General features: G+C 43.8%; 1 protein-coding gene across 1 annotated transcript in view; it reads left to right on the plus strand.

Moving 5' to 3' along the window:
- The first annotated feature begins 17,232 nt into the window (after window positions 1-17,232).
- Window positions 17,233-17,908, plus strand: part of DUSP10 (dual specificity phosphatase 10) — a 40,495-nt gene continuing 39,819 nt past the window's right edge. The window contains exon 1 of the mRNA XM_040263241.1: window positions 17,233-17,409. The gene's annotated coding sequence lies outside the window, so the exon portion shown is untranslated. The remainder of the gene's footprint in view (window positions 17,410-17,908) is intronic.

Below are 17,908 nucleotides of genomic sequence, written 5' to 3' on the forward strand. Positions count from 1 at the left end.
AACTTTATGCTCTCTTATCTGCAACATGAGACTAGGAATGCCCACCACGGAACTGTTGTTAAGTTCAAATGTGATAGAGAGAGAAAGTGAAAACACTTTGTAAAGGACAATGTGAAATTCAATTCTTACGACATAGCACTGCACTATTATTTGTGGGCCCATCTCATCCTCTAAACTGTAATTTATTTTAGGACAGAACGTTTGCCTTATATCCAAGGGTGACATGCAAATATTGAACAACTGGCAGGGTGTCAGCCAATCAGGTTGGACAATGGCCTAATCAAAGCAGATGTTGGTTATAAACAGCCAGAGTGACTAAGCCTGCCCTTAGATTAGCCCTGCTCTAACCCATGGGAATCTTCCAAAGAACTAGTACAGTATCTTACACGTAAGAGATGCTCAGTGAATGAACCAAGCTGCTTTGCTGCTTTTTATCTACCTTGTATAACTCTACTTGCAAAAATTTTAGAGGACCGTTCCTCGTTAAAAAAAAAAAAAAAGAAGGAAAGAAAGAAAAAAAAAAAAGAACTACATCTCTCTCTCTCTCTTTATATCCCCAGATTTCTTAGGGGCATGTGATATGTCTCTGCCCTACTTGACTTCCCCACAGAATATTTTTTTCCAAACTCAGTTCCAGGCACTAATCCCCGAACACCTGAAGCCTCTTTTCTTTTACCTGAGTTATAGATTCATTAACCCAGACTTTTTAGAAATGTTATTATTAGAACTTTAATCACCCATGTCCTCCTTTTAAGTTCTTTCTAAAATTACTTTCTGGCAATAATAATTATGTCAATCAGGGGCCAGCCAAATATAACTGTGGCCCTCGAGGCAAATCAAGACGGGAGTTTCCAGCCATAATCTATTATTTGGCTCCAAATGGTTGTGCTCATTTTCCTCCACCCCCACCCCACCCCCAAACTCCCTTCCCTGTCCTACCTGACATTCTTTGGTGTAAAGTGACAATAATAACAAATGGAGTCCTAAAGACTAGGGTAGAATGTTAGAATTGGATCTGTCTTAGCATCTATTGCTTATGTTGGAATCTGGGGCCAGATTCTGCCAGTCATATCTTAAAGGAATGCGAAAAATGACATCGTAAGTAAATAGGGTCAAAGTCAAGGGCAGAGGCCAAAATAGTAGTGGAATTGCTGGGGGTGGGGCAGGGCTTGGGAGTGTAGTGATATTTGGGTTGGAAGAGAGAGGAACTAGAGACAGACAGACATGAAGAGAAGACACAAAGTGTGCAGGTGGTAGGACTCCCATTTTGCAAGGTGGTCTCAGCCACGGGTGCTTCTGATGTGATGCAGGAGAGCCGTGGCCAATGGATCAGATGCAGACAGAGAAGTCGCCGCCAGTGGAAGCATGTTAGCCATGGTTCACGTGACTTCCCGCTTTCCTACCCTGCCATTTCTGTGGCCAAAGTTCTGTGGAGTCCAGGCTCGGAGCCCACTTTGACCAGCCACGTGGCATTTCATGACCCAACTTTCATCACCTTTGCTCAGCATATCATCCCTTCCTCACCCCCTTCTTTGTCCTGCTTCCTACTTCACTTCTTAAACAGTTCTTCTCTGCCCTCAATGCTTAATGGAAAGTTTACTCACATTTCCTTTTCATTTCTGGAGGAAAGGATCCCCGGGATAACGATTGTCCCCATCCTGCTGACCCATTCCTCTATCGTCCTGCCTCCAGGGCTTCTTGCTGACAACTGCTCTCTTCCTCTCTTGTACCTTCAAGCAGCAACTCAGCTCAGCCGCCAAAATACTCAACCCCTGCTTTCTGAAACAGAGTCCCTGGTACTTCTGCTTCCTCCATCTAGCCTTTTATCTCATCCCTTTCCTTAATCACAGCACTTCTTGAAGGGGGAGTCCTTGACACGGTCACCTCCACTGTCTCCTGGCTTCTTCTTCCCTATGTCTCTGCCACTCGCTCCTAGTTGTCATGCCCAAGTGTCTTCTCTGACCTCAACCTACTAAAATTCCCTACAGCGTCAGACACACCGTTATCCTCTTTTTTTGAAATTCCTTTCTAAGCTCCTCTTTCTCCTGATCTTCCTTCATTTCTCTGACTGCTTTTCCACAAATTCTTTCTTTTCCCACAAGTGCCTAGCAAATAGGATCAGTGTATTCTTAAATATATATATATATTTTTTTAATTAGAGGATAATTGCTTTGTAATATTTTTTGGTTTCTGCCATACATCAAGGACCAGCATATTCTTTCTAGACCTACTACTGAAAGTGTATTACTGGGTAAGTTGCTTCCACTCTGGCTACTGTTTTTTTCTGCAAATGAGGAGCTTTGTATGTGGACACTTGCACTGTCTATTTCGGGAGTAGTTTGATTTCAATGGCTATTTATTGACTAGTTCTTATGTGCAAAGAATGGTTTTGGGAAATGTACTCAATAAGTTTGAATGACATCAGGAGCCAAAGTTACTCTACCATCTGTAATGTGGCAATAACCTAACCAGCTACTGTAACATTTAGTGGAATGAGACAGTGTTAGGGTTCCACAGAAAAACAGAACCAATAAGATGTGTATAGAAACATAAGAGGAGATTTGTTATTTGAGTTGGCTCATATAGTCATGGAGGTGCCAAAGCCATCCCCACCGCCACCACCGCCCCAGTCTGCAAACTGAAAAACCAGGACAACCAGTAATTCAGTCTGAGTCCAAAGGCCTATAGACCAGGGGAGCTGATGGTGCAACTCCTGGTTCAAGGGTAAAGTTCTAAGGCATAAGTCCCAGAGTCTAAAGACCAGAGAACCAGGAACTCCTATGTCCAAGCATAGGAAAGAGGGAGGGAATTTTCCCTCTTTTACCTTTTTGTTCTGTTTGGGCTGTCCAGGGATTGGCTCATGCCCATGCACCTTTTTGATCCCCCTCTATTTGCTATGAAGTGATGGGGCTGGATGCCATGATCTTAGTCTTTAAAAGCTTCATGGCAAACAGATGGGGAAAAAAATGACAGACTTTATCTTCCTGGGCTCCAGAATCATTGTGGACCATGACTGCAGCCATAAAGTTAAAAGACGCTTGTTCCTTGGAAGAAGCTATGACAAACCTATTAAAAAGCAGAGACATCACTTTGCTGACAAAGGTCCATACAGTCAAAGCTATGGTTTTTCCAGTAGTTATGTATGGATGTGAGAATTGGACCATAAAGAAGGCTGAGTGCTGAAGAATTGATGCTTTTGATCTGTGGTGTTGGAGAAGACTTTTGAGAGTCCCTTAAACAGAAAGGAGATCAAACCCAGTTAATTCTAAAGGAAATAAATCCTGAATATTCATTGGAAGGACTGATGTTGAAGCTATAGTACTTGGGGCACCTGATACGAAGAGCTGACTCACTGGAAAATACCTTGATCCTGGGGAAGATTGAGGGCAGGAGGAGAAGGGGCGACAGAGGATGAGATGGCTGGATGGCATCATCAACTCTATGGACATGAGTTTGAGCAGACTCCAGGAGATAGTGAAGGACAGGGAAGCCTGGCATGCTGCAGTCCATGGGGGTCACAGAAAGTTGTGACTGAGCAACATGCACATTGGTGAGGGTGTCTTCTTCACTGTGATGATTCAAATGCTTCTCTCTCCAGGAACACCCTCATAGACCTCAGATAGAATGATGCTTTACCAGAGCTGTTTTACTTAACATAGAAACAGGCAGCATACAAATAAGCAAACAAATAAATATGATCAGCCTTGCTCATCTTTATTTAGCTGGCTAGCAACTGTTCATTGAACACTTATTCTGTGCCAGATATTATGCTAGCTATACAAATATAGTCATTGTTTATAATCCTTACAGAACCTCAGAAAGCATTGTTATTATTCCTATTCCAAAAATTAAACTGAGGCTCAGAAAGGGAAATGAATAGTCACAGAAGAAAAAAAAAATAAACAGAGAAGTTGGGATGGTATTTTGTAATCTGCTTCTTCATGTACTTTCTGACAATGTCTATTTTCTCTTCTAAACTGTAAACTCTTTAGGACAGAGAATATGCTAACTGTTCATTCATGAATCCCTAGCAGTAGTGTCCGCTAGTAGTCGGACACAACTGAGTAGCTTCACTTTCACTTTTCACTTTCATGCACTGGAGAAGGAAATGGTAACCCACTGCAGTATTCTTGCCTGGAGAATCCCAGGGACAGGGGAACCTGGTGGGCTGCTGTCTATGGGGTCGCACAGAGTCAGACACGACTGAAACGACTTAGCAGCAGCAGCGGCGGCATCTAAAAGAGAGGCACGGGGTAGACTATAAGTTAAGTAATAAATTGATCAAGTTAAACTCCAGGGTCTCCTGATTCTAAAGCCCATGCCCTTTTTGTTAAGAGACGTGGTCTTTTATGAATGCTATGTATCACAGACATGTATGTATGTGTATGTGTCACAGACTTTCGGGGAACACAAAGGAGTCCTATTTATGAATTTGGGGGAGGGTTTCTGTGTTGTTTTTGGCTTGGCCTTGCTAGAGAGTATACAGTCTAAGAGACAGGACCCAAGATGGCCAAGCAGTGTTGGGATTGACTTTAGAATGGGTGGGCAGGGGGTGAGAGACACTACAGGAAAAAGTTCTAAGGAGTTAAGGAGATGAATTCAGTGTCTGACAAAAAGTGATCAAAGGAATCGGAAACTCACTCCCTTACAAATACCTCTAGGGCCAGCTCTGTTGATCTGGAACAGCATTATCCAACGGAAATGTCATGCTAGCCACATGTGCAAATGATAGATGTAATTTTAAATTATCTAGTAACTTCTTTTTAAAAATGTAACAAGGAACAGGTGGAAGTAGCTTAGTAATATGTTTTGTTTAATCCTGTATTTCTAAAATGCTATTTCAAGATGTTCTTAAGATGAAATTATTCATGAGGTATTTTGTCTATTTTTCCTGTTGAATCTTCAAAATCTAAGCATGCATTTTATAAGGACAATAGGCGTTTATTCATTCTAGCCACAATTCAAGTGCTCAAATAGCCATGTGTGGCTAGTGGCTACCGTATTAGACAGTGTGGGTCTAGATATAAAGTATGGTCTGTGGACCAGCTACATCAAAGTTTCTGGAAAGTGTGAGGGAATGCAGAGGCTCCAGTCTCACCCCTGACCCCATGAGTCAGAATCAGCAGTTTAACAAGATACCCTGGGGAATCTGTGTGTACTTGAAGCTGGAGAAGCTGTGGTCTAGAGAGCAGGCAGGAGCTTCCAGTCTGCTAGAAGCCAAGGAGGATGAAGCAGAGAGCTGTATATTCACAGTCAAGCGCTTCACACATTCCTGATAAAGAGCCAGGAAAGCCAAAAACATTAGGCAGCTGCAAAAATACAGTACATTTTTATGTCCCATGCGGTTTTGTGAACTGTGACCTCTTCATTTTGCCAAATCCACTCCTTAGGCCCTTATGCTGAGATCTTGTAATAATTCAACTGTAGGTCGATTAACTTGGGAAAGCAAAACAAGGAATAAATAACTGCAACAAGATGTCACCATTAATTCTGGGATTTAAAACAGCTTTCTTAATACATGATAGAACACTGGGAAAGCAATCTGCATTGACTGTGGAAGCTCCTGATGGGCTCAAAATTCAGGATGTTTAGATAAAGATTAAATATGCATTTGTGGGGAAAAGCAAAAATATTCATCTTTCTTCCTTCAGGCTAAATGGACACAAATCAGAGGCTTAGAAACTTATCTCAGGTTTATTTTTGTATTTCCAATCTCTAGATTGCTTTAGATTTCTAAAACTAGAAGCCTTACTGCTTTTTTCTGCTTTCTCCTAATAAATTATAGTGGGAGGGGGCAGGGGGATTTATTTTCCTTCATTAATAATCATAGCTTAGATTTTCAATTTTCTTTTCTATCCTAGATTTATTTAGTGTGTAGTCATTACCATTTCAGAGTAGTTTTACACTCTTGGAAATGAAGGCATTCAAAGATGAGGTACACTCAATTTAGTGTGTCTTCTGTAATGCAGGAAAGGAATGGAGCTGTGTTAACACTCAGTAGAATGCTTATTTCCCAGGTCTTGCTCTGCTCTGTCTCCAAAAACGAAGAAGGTTGTATTAGTGTGTTAGTCAGGGTTTTCATAGAAACAGAACCACTAGAATGTATGTTTGTGTGTGTGAAGCAGGGAGGGGGCGGGGTTGTTTTAAGGAAAAAGCTTTTCTGGTCATAGAGGCTGGCAAGTCCAAAATCTGCAGAATGAGCTGTCACTCTGGATACCTAAGATGAACCAATGTTGTATTTTAAGTCCAAAGGCCATCTGCTGGCAGAATTCTTTCTTTTGTTGTCAGAGGGGGAGATTAGATTGAGATCTTTAACTGGTTGGATGAGGCCCACCCATATTATGGAAGGCAATCTGCTTGACTCAAATTCACTGATTTAAACATTGGCCCCACCCAATGAAAGACCCTCACAGAAATAGCCAGAATACTGTTTGATCATCTCTCTGGGCACTATGGCCAAGTCAAGTTGACACTTGAAATTAACCATCACAGATGGATATCACAGCAGCTCAAAAACACAAGGGAAAAGCTCTGCATCATCATGAGAAAAGGAGGCATAATCTGTTCCTCATACTATGGGATCAGAGAAACTCATCTTTGGGGTTCTTCAAGGTTTGAGTACAGTGTCTCTGGGCATGTATTAAAACTCAACATTCAGAAAACTAAGGCATCCGGGCCCATTACTTCATGGAAAATAGATGGGGAAACAATGGAAACAGTGAGAGACTTTCTTTTCTTGGGCTCCAAAATCACTGCAGATGGTGACTGCAGTCATGAAATTAAAAGATGCTTGCTCCTTGGAAGAAAGGCTATGACAAAACTAGACAGAATGTTAAAAAGCAGAGATATTAATTTGCTGACAAAGGTCTGTCTAATCAAAGCCATGGTTTTTCCAGTAGTCATGCATGGATGTGAGAGTTGGATCATGAAGAAAGCTGAGTGCCAAAGAGTTGATGCTTTTGAACTGTGGTGTGAAGACTCTTGAGAGTCCTTTGGACTGCAAGGAGATCCAGTCAATCCTAAAGGAAATCAGTCCTAAATAGTCATTAGAAGGACTGATACTGAAGCTGAAGCGCCAGTACTTTGGCCACCTGATGCAAAGAACTGACTCATTGGAAAAGACCCTGATGCTGGGAAAGACTGAAGGCGGGAGGAGAAGGGGACGACAGAGGATGAGATGGTTGGATGGCATCACTGACTTGATGGACATGAGTTTGAGCAAGCTCTGGGAGTTGGTGATGGACAGGGAAGCCTGGCATGCTGCAGTCCATGGAGTCGCAAAGAGTTGGAAAAGACCAAGCGACTGGATTGGGCATGCATTTGAACTCACTAAGCTTCCCCAAAGGCTGCTACCAGACTCTCTCATACTGGATGCCCCCTTGTCTGGCATAAAAACCATCAGCTTTTGTCTGGGTCAGAGTTGCCCCTCACAGAGATGCAGCAAGACCAGCAGCGTGACTGCTTCCCTCCCACCCCATGAGCGTGGGCCCAGCATCTGCTGGGGACAGCCAGACTGAGCTTCAGTGCTACCTCATTTTTGGCTGCAAAGATTTCAACAGCTCCTTTCTGTGGCCAAATTTTGTTCTAGTCTGTTTATCTCATGAAAACAAAAATGTTTGGAATTGGCAATATTTCTTCTGCTTGACCAGTCCTTGCCCCTCTCTGCTCAAATATACCTTTCCCAGTCCCATAATCAAAAGTACAAAGAAATAATTTATAAACAAAACAAAACCCCACTCCTCAGCATATATCCAGAAAAAAACTCTTATTTGAAAAGATACATGAACCCCAATGTTCATAGCAGTACCTATTTACAATAGCCTAGACACTGAAGCAACCTAAATGTACGTTACTGGATGAATGGATAAAGAAGGTATATATATATATATATAAAATGCTGCTGTTAAGTCACTTCAGTCATGTTCGACTCTGTGCAACCCCACAGACGGCAGCCCACCAGGCTCCCCTGTCCCTGGGATTCTCCAGGCAAGAACACTGGAGTGGGTTGCCATTTCCTTCTCCAATGCATGAAAGGGAAAAGTAAAAATAAAGTTGCTCAGTCGTGTCCGACTCTTAGCAACCCCATGGACTGCAGCCCACCAGGCTCCTCCATCCATGGGATTTTCCAGGCAAGAGTACTGGAGTGGGGTGTCATTGCCTTCTCCTATATATATATATAGTACTTGGCCATAAAAAATAATGTCACTTGCCGCAACATGGATGGACTTAGAGATTATCATATTAAGTGAAGTCAGACAAAGAAAACAAATATCATACGATTTCACTTCTATGTGGAATCTAAAACAAGATACAAAAGAATTTATTTACAAACTAGAAGTAGATTCATGGACCTAGAAAACAAACTTCTGGTCACCAAAGGGGATAGCAGGGCCAGGGAGATATATTCGGAATTTGGGATTAATATGTATACACCACTATCTATAAAACAGGTAAACAACAGGATCTACTGTATAGCACAGGGAACTACACTCAATATCTTTTAATAACTTATAATGGAAAAGAATAGAAAATAATGCATATTATATATCACTTTCCATGCACTTGAACTAACACAGCCTTGTAAACTAAATATGTGTCAATAAAAATGTAATATCTAATGTAAAAAAAAAGCAAAAGAAAACAAAAATTTCCAGTCCTCTCAGCCTTCTTTTTTTCTTCTTTTCTTCCTTCTTTTGATTTCTCCCTTATTCCTCCCAAAAGTAATCTTAACAATTGGAAGATAGGAAGTGGGAAAGAAAAAAATTGAACTTTAGGGAAAGCAGCAACAAATTCTATATAGGCTAGAAACAACAAATGGTAAAATATTCTGGGTCATCTTGGAGAGTGTCTAAGTCTCTAGCCTTTCTAGTTCCTACTTTGGAGAACTCACATAATATATGAGGACTGGGATTGTGCATTGACAAGGGAATCAGAATTTTGTTGTCATTTCTGTTCTGTTCATAATACAGGGAAAACAGTTCATTGGACTGATTGCTGTCAGTAATGAAATTTACAGTTCAAATGAGAAGTTTATCAAGTAGCAGTAGTTTTCCTAGTTCCTGAGAATAGGGGAGAAAAAAAAAAGCAGAGACATTACTTTGCTGACTAAGGTCCCTATAGTCAAAGCTATGGTTCTTCCAATAGTCATGTATGGATGTGAGAGTTGGACCATGAAGAAAGCTGAGTGCCGAAGAGTTGATGCTTTTGTTTGTTTGTTTGTTTGTTTTGAGTTTTTTTTTGAGTTGATGCTTTTGAACTGTGGTGTTGGAGAAGACTCCTGAGAGTCCCTTGGACTGCAAGATGATCAAACCAGTCAATCCTAAAGAAAATCAGTCCTGAGTATTCATTGGAAGGGCTGATGCTGAAGCTCCAATACTTTGGCCACCTGATGACAAGAACTGACTCATTGGAAAAGACCCTGATGCTGGGAAATATTGAAGGCGAGAGGAGAAGGGGATGACAAAGGATGAGACGGTTGGATGACATCACTGACTCAATAGACATGAGTTTGAGCAAGCTCCAGGATTTGGTGATGGACAGGGAAGCCTGGTGTGCTGCAGTCCATGGGGTCCCATGGAGTTGGACATGACTGAGCAATTGAACTGACCTGACCGGAAAGAGAGGGGACACAGTTGTTGATTCATCCATAACTGCTATGTCACAGGCTGGTCCATGCGTCAGTAGTTGAATGAAACAGAGCCCCAGCACTCCAGTTGGCCACTCTTTGATCCAATCTCTCTCTCTTAAAATTCTGAATTTTTGTGAGCTGAAAGTTTATGGCATCCATTCCTCCATCTTAAAGATTCCAACTTGAACTAAAAATGTCATCAATTCCAATAGAGACTTTTCTCTTACCTGTTTAACACCTTGCAGTGACTTGACCTGACCTGACTTGAATTCATTTGAACACCTACTATGTGCTAGGGGTGGTACTGTAGGCCTAGTACTCAGCATATAGAGAATACTTAAATTCACCCATAAAGGGACTCATCCATCACATTTTGTACGTTCTTGGCCCTTGCAAGCCAAGAGTGCTATTCTACAGCGGTTGCTTTATCAATCACGTAAATCAGGGGACCTCACTGAACATTCTGCCTAGGTAGGAAGTCTAGTGGGCCACAGGCCTCCTTCAACAATGGAAACAGGGCTTCTTGGAGTGCTGCTCCCCATCTTGCCCAGAATAGAGAGGAGAATTTCCTTTCAAAGCACATCACCCAACTCCCAGGAATGTGAAAATTGTAGTTTCCAGGCACGGGTCTTGATGAAATGCTTCTTTCTGAAAAAAGCGGTTTATTGACATCAGTCTCCTGTTGGACAATAAACACTGGCCAAGCCCTCTGTTGGGCTTCCCTGGTGGCCCAGTGGTGAGGAATCCACCTCTCAATGCAGGAGACAGAGGTTTGACCCCTGGGTTGGGAAGATCCCCTGGAGGAGGAAATGGCAACCTACTCCAGGATTCTTGCCTGGGAAATCCCATGGACAGAAGAGCTTGGGGGCTACAGTCCTTGAGGTCACAAGAGAGTTGGACACGACTTAGTGACTAAACAACAACAACAAAGCCCTCTGTTGGGAAGCTGAACACAAGGAAACAAATGCCTCGAATACTCTAAAATGGAAGATGTTAAAATGGGAAATGAAGATACCTTCATTCTGTTGAAACAGTGAAAATAATGAGGGATATTTTCCTAAGTGTGGAAGATGAACATAATGTCAATAGTGCTGGCAAATGCAAAAATACAACTATTGTGTGGAATATAATGAGAAAGCTAATATTTCCATAGGTGCTAGTGGAAAAGAAATTGGATCTAAACTGTAAATGGGATAATATGGTAACAAACAAACAAGAACGATGTGTAAACAACAGAGATCCCCACAGACAGATGCTTGATTAACGTCTGCATGAATCATTCAGGAGAGGATTGAATTTAGGGACTTCAGAGGTCCCTCAAGTTTCAGCTACCAGGGAGAAGGCAAAATGAGTAGTTAGAAAAGTGTCAGATGAACCCTGGTATGCAGCTGAAAAGCCCAACAATTCATGGCACATATAAGAAAAATGCTATTCATTCATTCATTCATTTGCTGACTCATTCATTTATTCAACGGAGCTTCTGCACTCACCCTGTGCTAGCTCCTGTCCTATCTTAGGGATGGGACAGCAACAAGACGTGGTTGGCAAAAGAGAAGTCATTGGCCCTTCCTTGAATCTGTCAGTCGAGCCTGCAGTGAAACCCTAACACTGACAAGTTTACAGCACTATTTGAGAGGACTCTGGAAACGAAGTAGGAGTTTAATAGATCCCAAGCATGGAGGATGCAGTGGTGAGAGAGACCACACCAAGACATAGTGGACTCTGGGAAGTTTGGGAGAAAGTAGAGGAAAAAACAGTGAATTCTTCCAAAGAGGTAATTAAAAATAGCCTGACAGTCTGGAGGCTGAGGGGGATATGATAGAAGTTTATAAAATCATAGAGACTGTGAATTAAATGACACAGAATTGTTAAAAGCAGATGCTCTGGGGCCGGATTGTCTGGGTTCAAATGTTGCCTCTGCTGCTTTCCAGCTGTGTGACTTGGGGCAGATTACTTAATCCGCCTGTATTTCTGTTTCTTCATCTTTCAAGTAAGGCTAATAAAAGTACCTACTTACAGCATCCATTCAGATATGAAGATTGAAATGAGTTCATGTCTGTGAATCTCTTTCAACAGTGCTTGGCACAAAACAAAACACTAAAAAATGTTACCCACTATTATTTTTTTCCCCTTAGAATCAGTTTAATCAATGTTTAATTGTGAAGGACATAAAACTCAAGACCCACTCAGTCACCTAAAGGGAACTGTAGTATCCAGAAGTGGTACTGTCTTAATCCACTAGGCTATGCTGAGAAGGTTAGATTAATTCCTTCATGTTAGACCTGCAACAAGTCCTAAGGGGGTTTAAGAATGCTAAAGTTGTGTGTTTATCTCTTATCTTTGCTTCCCACAATATGAACTATGAACAACACAGCCTGACATAGCCTCCTGGGGCTGAAGGCCTCTGGGCCTGACAGCATTTCTTAATGAGAAAATGATTGCTCAGTTTGGCAAAGGGGAAAATGTTAAGTTTTTGATGTAGCAACACATAATAATAATAAGCCATCCACTGCAGAGCAAGGCATTGCCAGAGACCTAGGGCCAATGAGTTAGTGTTTGTTGTTTTCACAAGGAAATAAGTTGGTGTCAAGATCCACACACTTGGGCCTAGTCAGAACCCTCTTGACAAAGAACAGGAGGCATGTGTGAGACCACAGATGGTGTGGAACGTGGGGGAGGAGTAACTACAGAACGGGCATTTCTCACTGCACTTGAGACAGTTGTTGGTTAGTTGCTAAGTCTTGCCTGACTCTTTTGCGACGCCATGGATGGTGGCCTGCCTGCCTCCTCTGTCCGTGGGATTGAGAGCTTCTTAATTCCCAAGCCAACAGGTCAGTTACCTCCTCTACTGCCAGGCTGGACTTTGAAATGAGGGCTGATGTCAAACCTGGTGTTGGGCCCTGCCCTCTGCATTCTCTGGGCCTCAGATTGGTTTGCAGGTAAAACAATGGACCATGATTAAAAAAGAAAGAAAGAAAGAACAAATAAAATAGCCAGAATCTGTTGTTTCCTTCCAGTGAAATCTTACTTTGGAGTTTCAGGAGTAATATATGTAGATACATTTTAAGAGTGGAGCACGCGGGGCGGGGGTGGGTGGTGGTCTTAGAGCTCCACCAGCTCTCTGCTGCCTTGGATTCAGTCACTCCCACTTGCATCCCATCCCTCCTCCCTCTGGCTCATCCTAACACAGTTTGAAAACCACTGGCCTAGATAAGCTCTCAAGTCCCCTCCAGGTCAATGTTAGACCAGCTCTGTGACTCTGGTGCCTTTAGCACCAAAGTGACCTCAAATCAAGGGAGCCATTTCAGGTTCTAGAAGAATACTGTCCAATAGAAATATGTAAATGGCATAAGTCATTGAACATCTTCTAATAGCCATATTCTAAGAAAAAAAATAAATAGGTAAAATGAATTTTATTAGCATATTTTATTTAACTCATATATTCAAACTATAAACAATTGAATATTGAAATATGTAATGGACATAAAAGTAACAGAGATATTTTACATTTTTTATATGAAGTTTTCAAAATCCAGTGTAAACTTAGAGCACATCTCAAATCAGATTTGTCACATTTCAAGTGTTCAACAGTCACGTGCAGCAAGTGGCTATCACACTAGTAAATGCAGATAAAGAAACTTCAGTGCCTCAGAACATTTTCCTGAGTCCCAGGCACACGTACTTGTTTTAGTTGCTAAGTCGTGTCTGACTCTTTTGGGACCCCACAGACTGTAGCCCGCTATGCTCCTCTGTCCGTGGGATTTCCCAGGCAAGAATACTGGAGTGGGTTGCCATTTCCTTCTCCAGGGGATCTTCCCAACCCAGTGATCAAACCCGGGTCTCCTGCATTGGCAGGTGGGTTCTTTACCACCGAGCCATCTGGGAAGCCCCGAACTGCATTTTACCCGTGAATTTAATGGGAAAGATCTGCAGGCCTCCTGTGTTCAAAACTCAAGACAGTGAAAAGTGTAGATGGGTCCTTTGTTTCTGTCACCCCCATAAGCACTGCAGTGGCCCGCTCTTTCAGGGGATCCTTCTCCTTAGCCTTCCTCAAGGCCTCGAAGTGTCACAGGATATTTCAGCAGGCTGGTCTCAATGGCTTCTGCTCGCCACCTCACTTTTCTATCCCACTGCTCATCCTCCACTGCTTATTGATTTAACGTCACCTTTACCCTGCAATTTCCTCTTTCTAAATGTTCTCTAAGCCTTTCTCTGCTTTAATTCTAGTATCTTCAGGAATCCACTTCAACCTTGAGTATTTTGAGAACCTAGCTCTCACCAGTCCCAACCTTCTGCCATCATCCCACATACTTAACCATTTGTATACACATAAAAGCAGTCATTTAATTAATACATCCTTTTTTTCTTTTGGTCAAGCTGCACAGCATTTGTGACCCTAGTTCCCCACCAGGGATAAAACTTGTGTTCCTTGCAGTGGAAGTGTGCAGTCTTAACCACTGGATCACCAGGGAAGTCCTTAATACATTTTGCTGACTTAAGTTAGCTTCACCTTTTTGTTTTAACACAGTGCTATGCACTGAAGGAACTCATATTTTTCTCACAATGTTTGTCAGAACAAAGATACAGCTCAGTAAAATCATGTTAGAACACTCAAATGCAGTGAAGATGCTCCACTATTTCTTTGGGACTAAAATTGAACATTAAGGCTTTGCCAGATATTTGTATACAGATCAGGTTCACAGCCATTGGTTGGCTGGTATTACTAATTTAAATCTAAGGGTAGTACTTCAGATACTATTTCCTCACTTATGACTCAAAAAAATGGAACAAAATCAACTCTTCTGTTTTTGTTTTCCTACCAATATGATTTGAATATAAACTATACACTTAGAGATGCTTAATTAAAAAAATAATTACATCTTTGTATATGTTAATGACATGTTTATTCCAAGTTTTAGGCTTGATAACTGATGAATTTTGCCATCTTTCCCAATTTTTCAGTAGAACTGGCTTAGTCTTAGTCAACTAAATTATAATAATCCACTAGTTTGAAACTATAATAAAATAATCATCTCATTAAATGAACTGCATTTCCTTTTGAAGTTACTTTCCCCTCTGGGCCTTGTCGAAAGGCTGTTAAGAAGTATTCCTCAGTTGCATAAATTCCTGCTTTGTTTGGACTTAGATACGGAGGTGTCAGCAATGGATTCATAACTTCTAGATGGTGAGTACTTTTAACTAGAGGTACAGCATTTCCTGAAGCAAAGACACTACTTTTTTACTAAATGCCCTTGATCTGTAGAGAACCTCTCCCCCCTCACCTTCTCCCCTACTCCTCCTACCTCCCCACTTCCCACCCCCAAACTGCTTTACACTAGAACTTTTTCTTTTTTCTTTTGAGCTGGAGTTTTGCTATTTTACAGACATATAAATAAACATAGGGTCTCTGGATGAACAGTATAAGAGATGAGAGTCAGAATCAGGACTTATAGTCAGAACTCTTCAACCCTGGATTAGTCAATATTTTTTCAATAATTATCTATAGTTAGGAAAAGGCAAGTTATTAAAGCTGCAAATAGATCCAGGGTTAGATCCTCTGGGAAGTTTTCTGATTTCTGTGGAAATTATTCAGAACCCATCTTTCTTGGCCAGAATCTGCTGATCCCCAAAAATGTAAGGACCAAATGGTGTCCCCAAGCCAGTCACTGGTTATCATTAAAGGGTAATGTGTATGTGTGTTGCTGTGTGAGTGGAGAGGGGGGCTACAAAAATCCTTTCCTGTTTAAGATGACTGCATGCATTCACTTCAGTTTGAAACACCTCTGTGAAGCCTAGACTGTGTGCATATGTATATATGGGATCCCTCAGCTCACTGAACATATCTGGCCAGCAGGCCAAGGTTTGGCATCTTCAAATTTCAGGTCTGTACTTAAGGAAATGATGTGAATATGTCCCCAGGTCACTTAGCTTGCCTATCAGGCTTGCAACCTCAAGTACATCTCCAGACACCTTCAATGTGGTAAGAGAAAAATTCATAGCCAAATAGTCTATAGTGCTCATAACATATTATTCCACTACAATTATTTCACTCTTTCACCCCTGCCTCTCTCAGACAGGAGACGGAGGAAAAAGAAAAAACCCTCTATTTCTTTAGGGTTCCTTGATGCAAACTCTCTGCAGTTTATCTCATCATCTCCACTTCTTTTCCTACCCCCAAGACTTTCCAGCAGTTTCTCTGATTTTTCCTGACGATAAACAGGCCAGCTGGCAACACACCCGCCTCCAAATCCCCTGTTTTGCTCAGAAGGTCACCTCTGACCGCGACCCCTCCGGCGACGAAATACAGGAGAACCTAGAGGGGCGGCGCCGCCTCCAGTTCTCCGTCGGCTCCACTCAAGCTGGTTATTTCTTCTCAGCTCCAGCTCCTTTCCTCCAGCCGCTGCTGTTCCAGAAGCTCCGGGCTGTTGGGTCCTCGGCTCCCAGGGGCCCTACAGGGTGGCGGGCAACTGAGGAGGGGCGAGGGGAAGGCGGGCCTCGGGCCGGTAGCGCGTATCTCTGCGGAGCGCGGCGCGGGGACCTTGCTGGTTGGGTGGAAGAGGGGGCGCTAGCGGGCAGCAGGCCTTGCCCGGGTGCCGGGGCGGGCGCGCGGGCTATGGGGTGGCGCCTGTGCAGCCCCTCGGGGATGCGCCCTCTGTAGCTTCTGACTGGGAACCAGACTGCCGCCTCCGAGCAGCCCTCCGCATCGCTGCCTTCGAGCTACGAGTGGAGCCCCGGGAGGCAGGCGAGGGAAGCGGGGGCGTGACTGGGCGCTGAAGTAGGCGAGCCACAGGGCGCCGCGCCACAGCCGCGCCGGGCAGCAGTAGGGCAGCCGGAGGGGCAGCGACATCTGCGGGCGGGCGGTCGATGCTTTCTGGCGGCGCGGAGCAAGCGGGGCGGCCCCGAGGACTCGGGCCGCGGCGAGGCTGGCGGGCCTCACTGCCGGTGGATGGACGGCAGACTTGCCAGTCCCGCTGGAGCCCAGGCCTCCAGCGCGTGGCCCTGGGCTCAGACTGTAGAAGAAGCGATGTCCCTGGCCGCGCGTTTACATTCATCCCCCTGCTCGGGTAGTTGGGCGACGTCCGTGAATCTCCGGTTTATCAAGTCTCCTCGAGGGACTCAGGGAACCCGTTTTTCCAACTGGGGATAGTGATTATTCTCGTTGCCTCTTGCCTTTAGAAAGTTATTCTAACACGGTTGATCATCCAGCCAGAGTAAGAAGGGAAAATAAACAGCGTGGTCTGTCCCTTGGTGAGGCGATGTACAGGGATCCCGCCAAGTTCGCAGAGCCAGTTTTAGGCGGAGCGGCAAACACAGCCCATTGACAATTCGGCCCCGGAAAGGGTTAACTGCATCCTGCGGGTTCGGTTTACATGTAAATAGAGAGCAGCTGCTCCGCGCGGGCCCCAGTTGGCCCTTTTAAGTTTTTGATTGGTTGCCAATGACATCACCGTCCGTATTATAACACAGTGGACCCAAAGCGGCGTCGGATAAACCCTCCTTAAAGAGCCATGGCCACGCCCCAGCTCCGCCCCCTCCAGGTGCCCATTGGCCGCGGGCTGCAGCGAAGTAGCGGTCGGGTTTCTTCGGATTCCTATTGGTTCAACACGCCGTCGGTCGGCAGCCGGCCCGCCCCCTCAGAACCTTACATTTACAGTGTAGCAAAAGAGAAAGTAACTATGTTGCTGCTGGAGATCAATGAAGCCTAGTGAATGAGGGCTGAATGTGCGAATCCCTTGCTGAAGTGGAGCGCCAGATGGTGGAGGGTTACACTTATTTATGAAGTAAGTGGAAGTCACCGTGGCTACTCCTGAGAGTCCAGGGGTTTGAGGCGGTGTGAGTGTGAGTGAGTATGTATGTGGTGTGTGTGTGCGCGTGTGTGTGTTGCGATGTTTACGGAGGAGCCACGGCAGGTGAGGTTAAAGTGTTCCCGCTGTTGGCTCACGCCGCCCTGTGCGTTTACTCTCTCTGCAGTCTACTTGGATTGGGGGCGAAGAAAAAAATGAGGTTTGTTGGGATGCTTTGCGGCAGTTTTAAAGGCCAGGGACTTGTTAGTGCGCTGTGTTGCGAAGGAGGATGTTAAGTGCCCCGAAGTGGGGAAGCAGCATTCTCTGACCACTTAATTTTCTTTCCAGCCGCTAACTAGAGGTGGAAGGGCGACTAGAGAGCGAGGGGGATAGCTCAGTGTTTTTCGGGGAGGTTTCCTAGGCTGTCTGGATGGTTTCACGGGCAGTATATATGCCCGACCCTCTGCTGCAGGGATGCAGGTCTCTCTCTTTATAC

The sequence above is a fragment of the Oryx dammah genome, unplaced genomic scaffold (assembly GCF_014754425.2).
Source record: "Oryx dammah isolate SB20612 unplaced genomic scaffold, SCBI_Odam_1.1 HiC_scaffold_21, whole genome shotgun sequence".
In the NCBI taxonomy this organism is placed as follows: Eukaryota; Metazoa; Chordata; class Mammalia; order Artiodactyla; family Bovidae; genus Oryx; species Oryx dammah.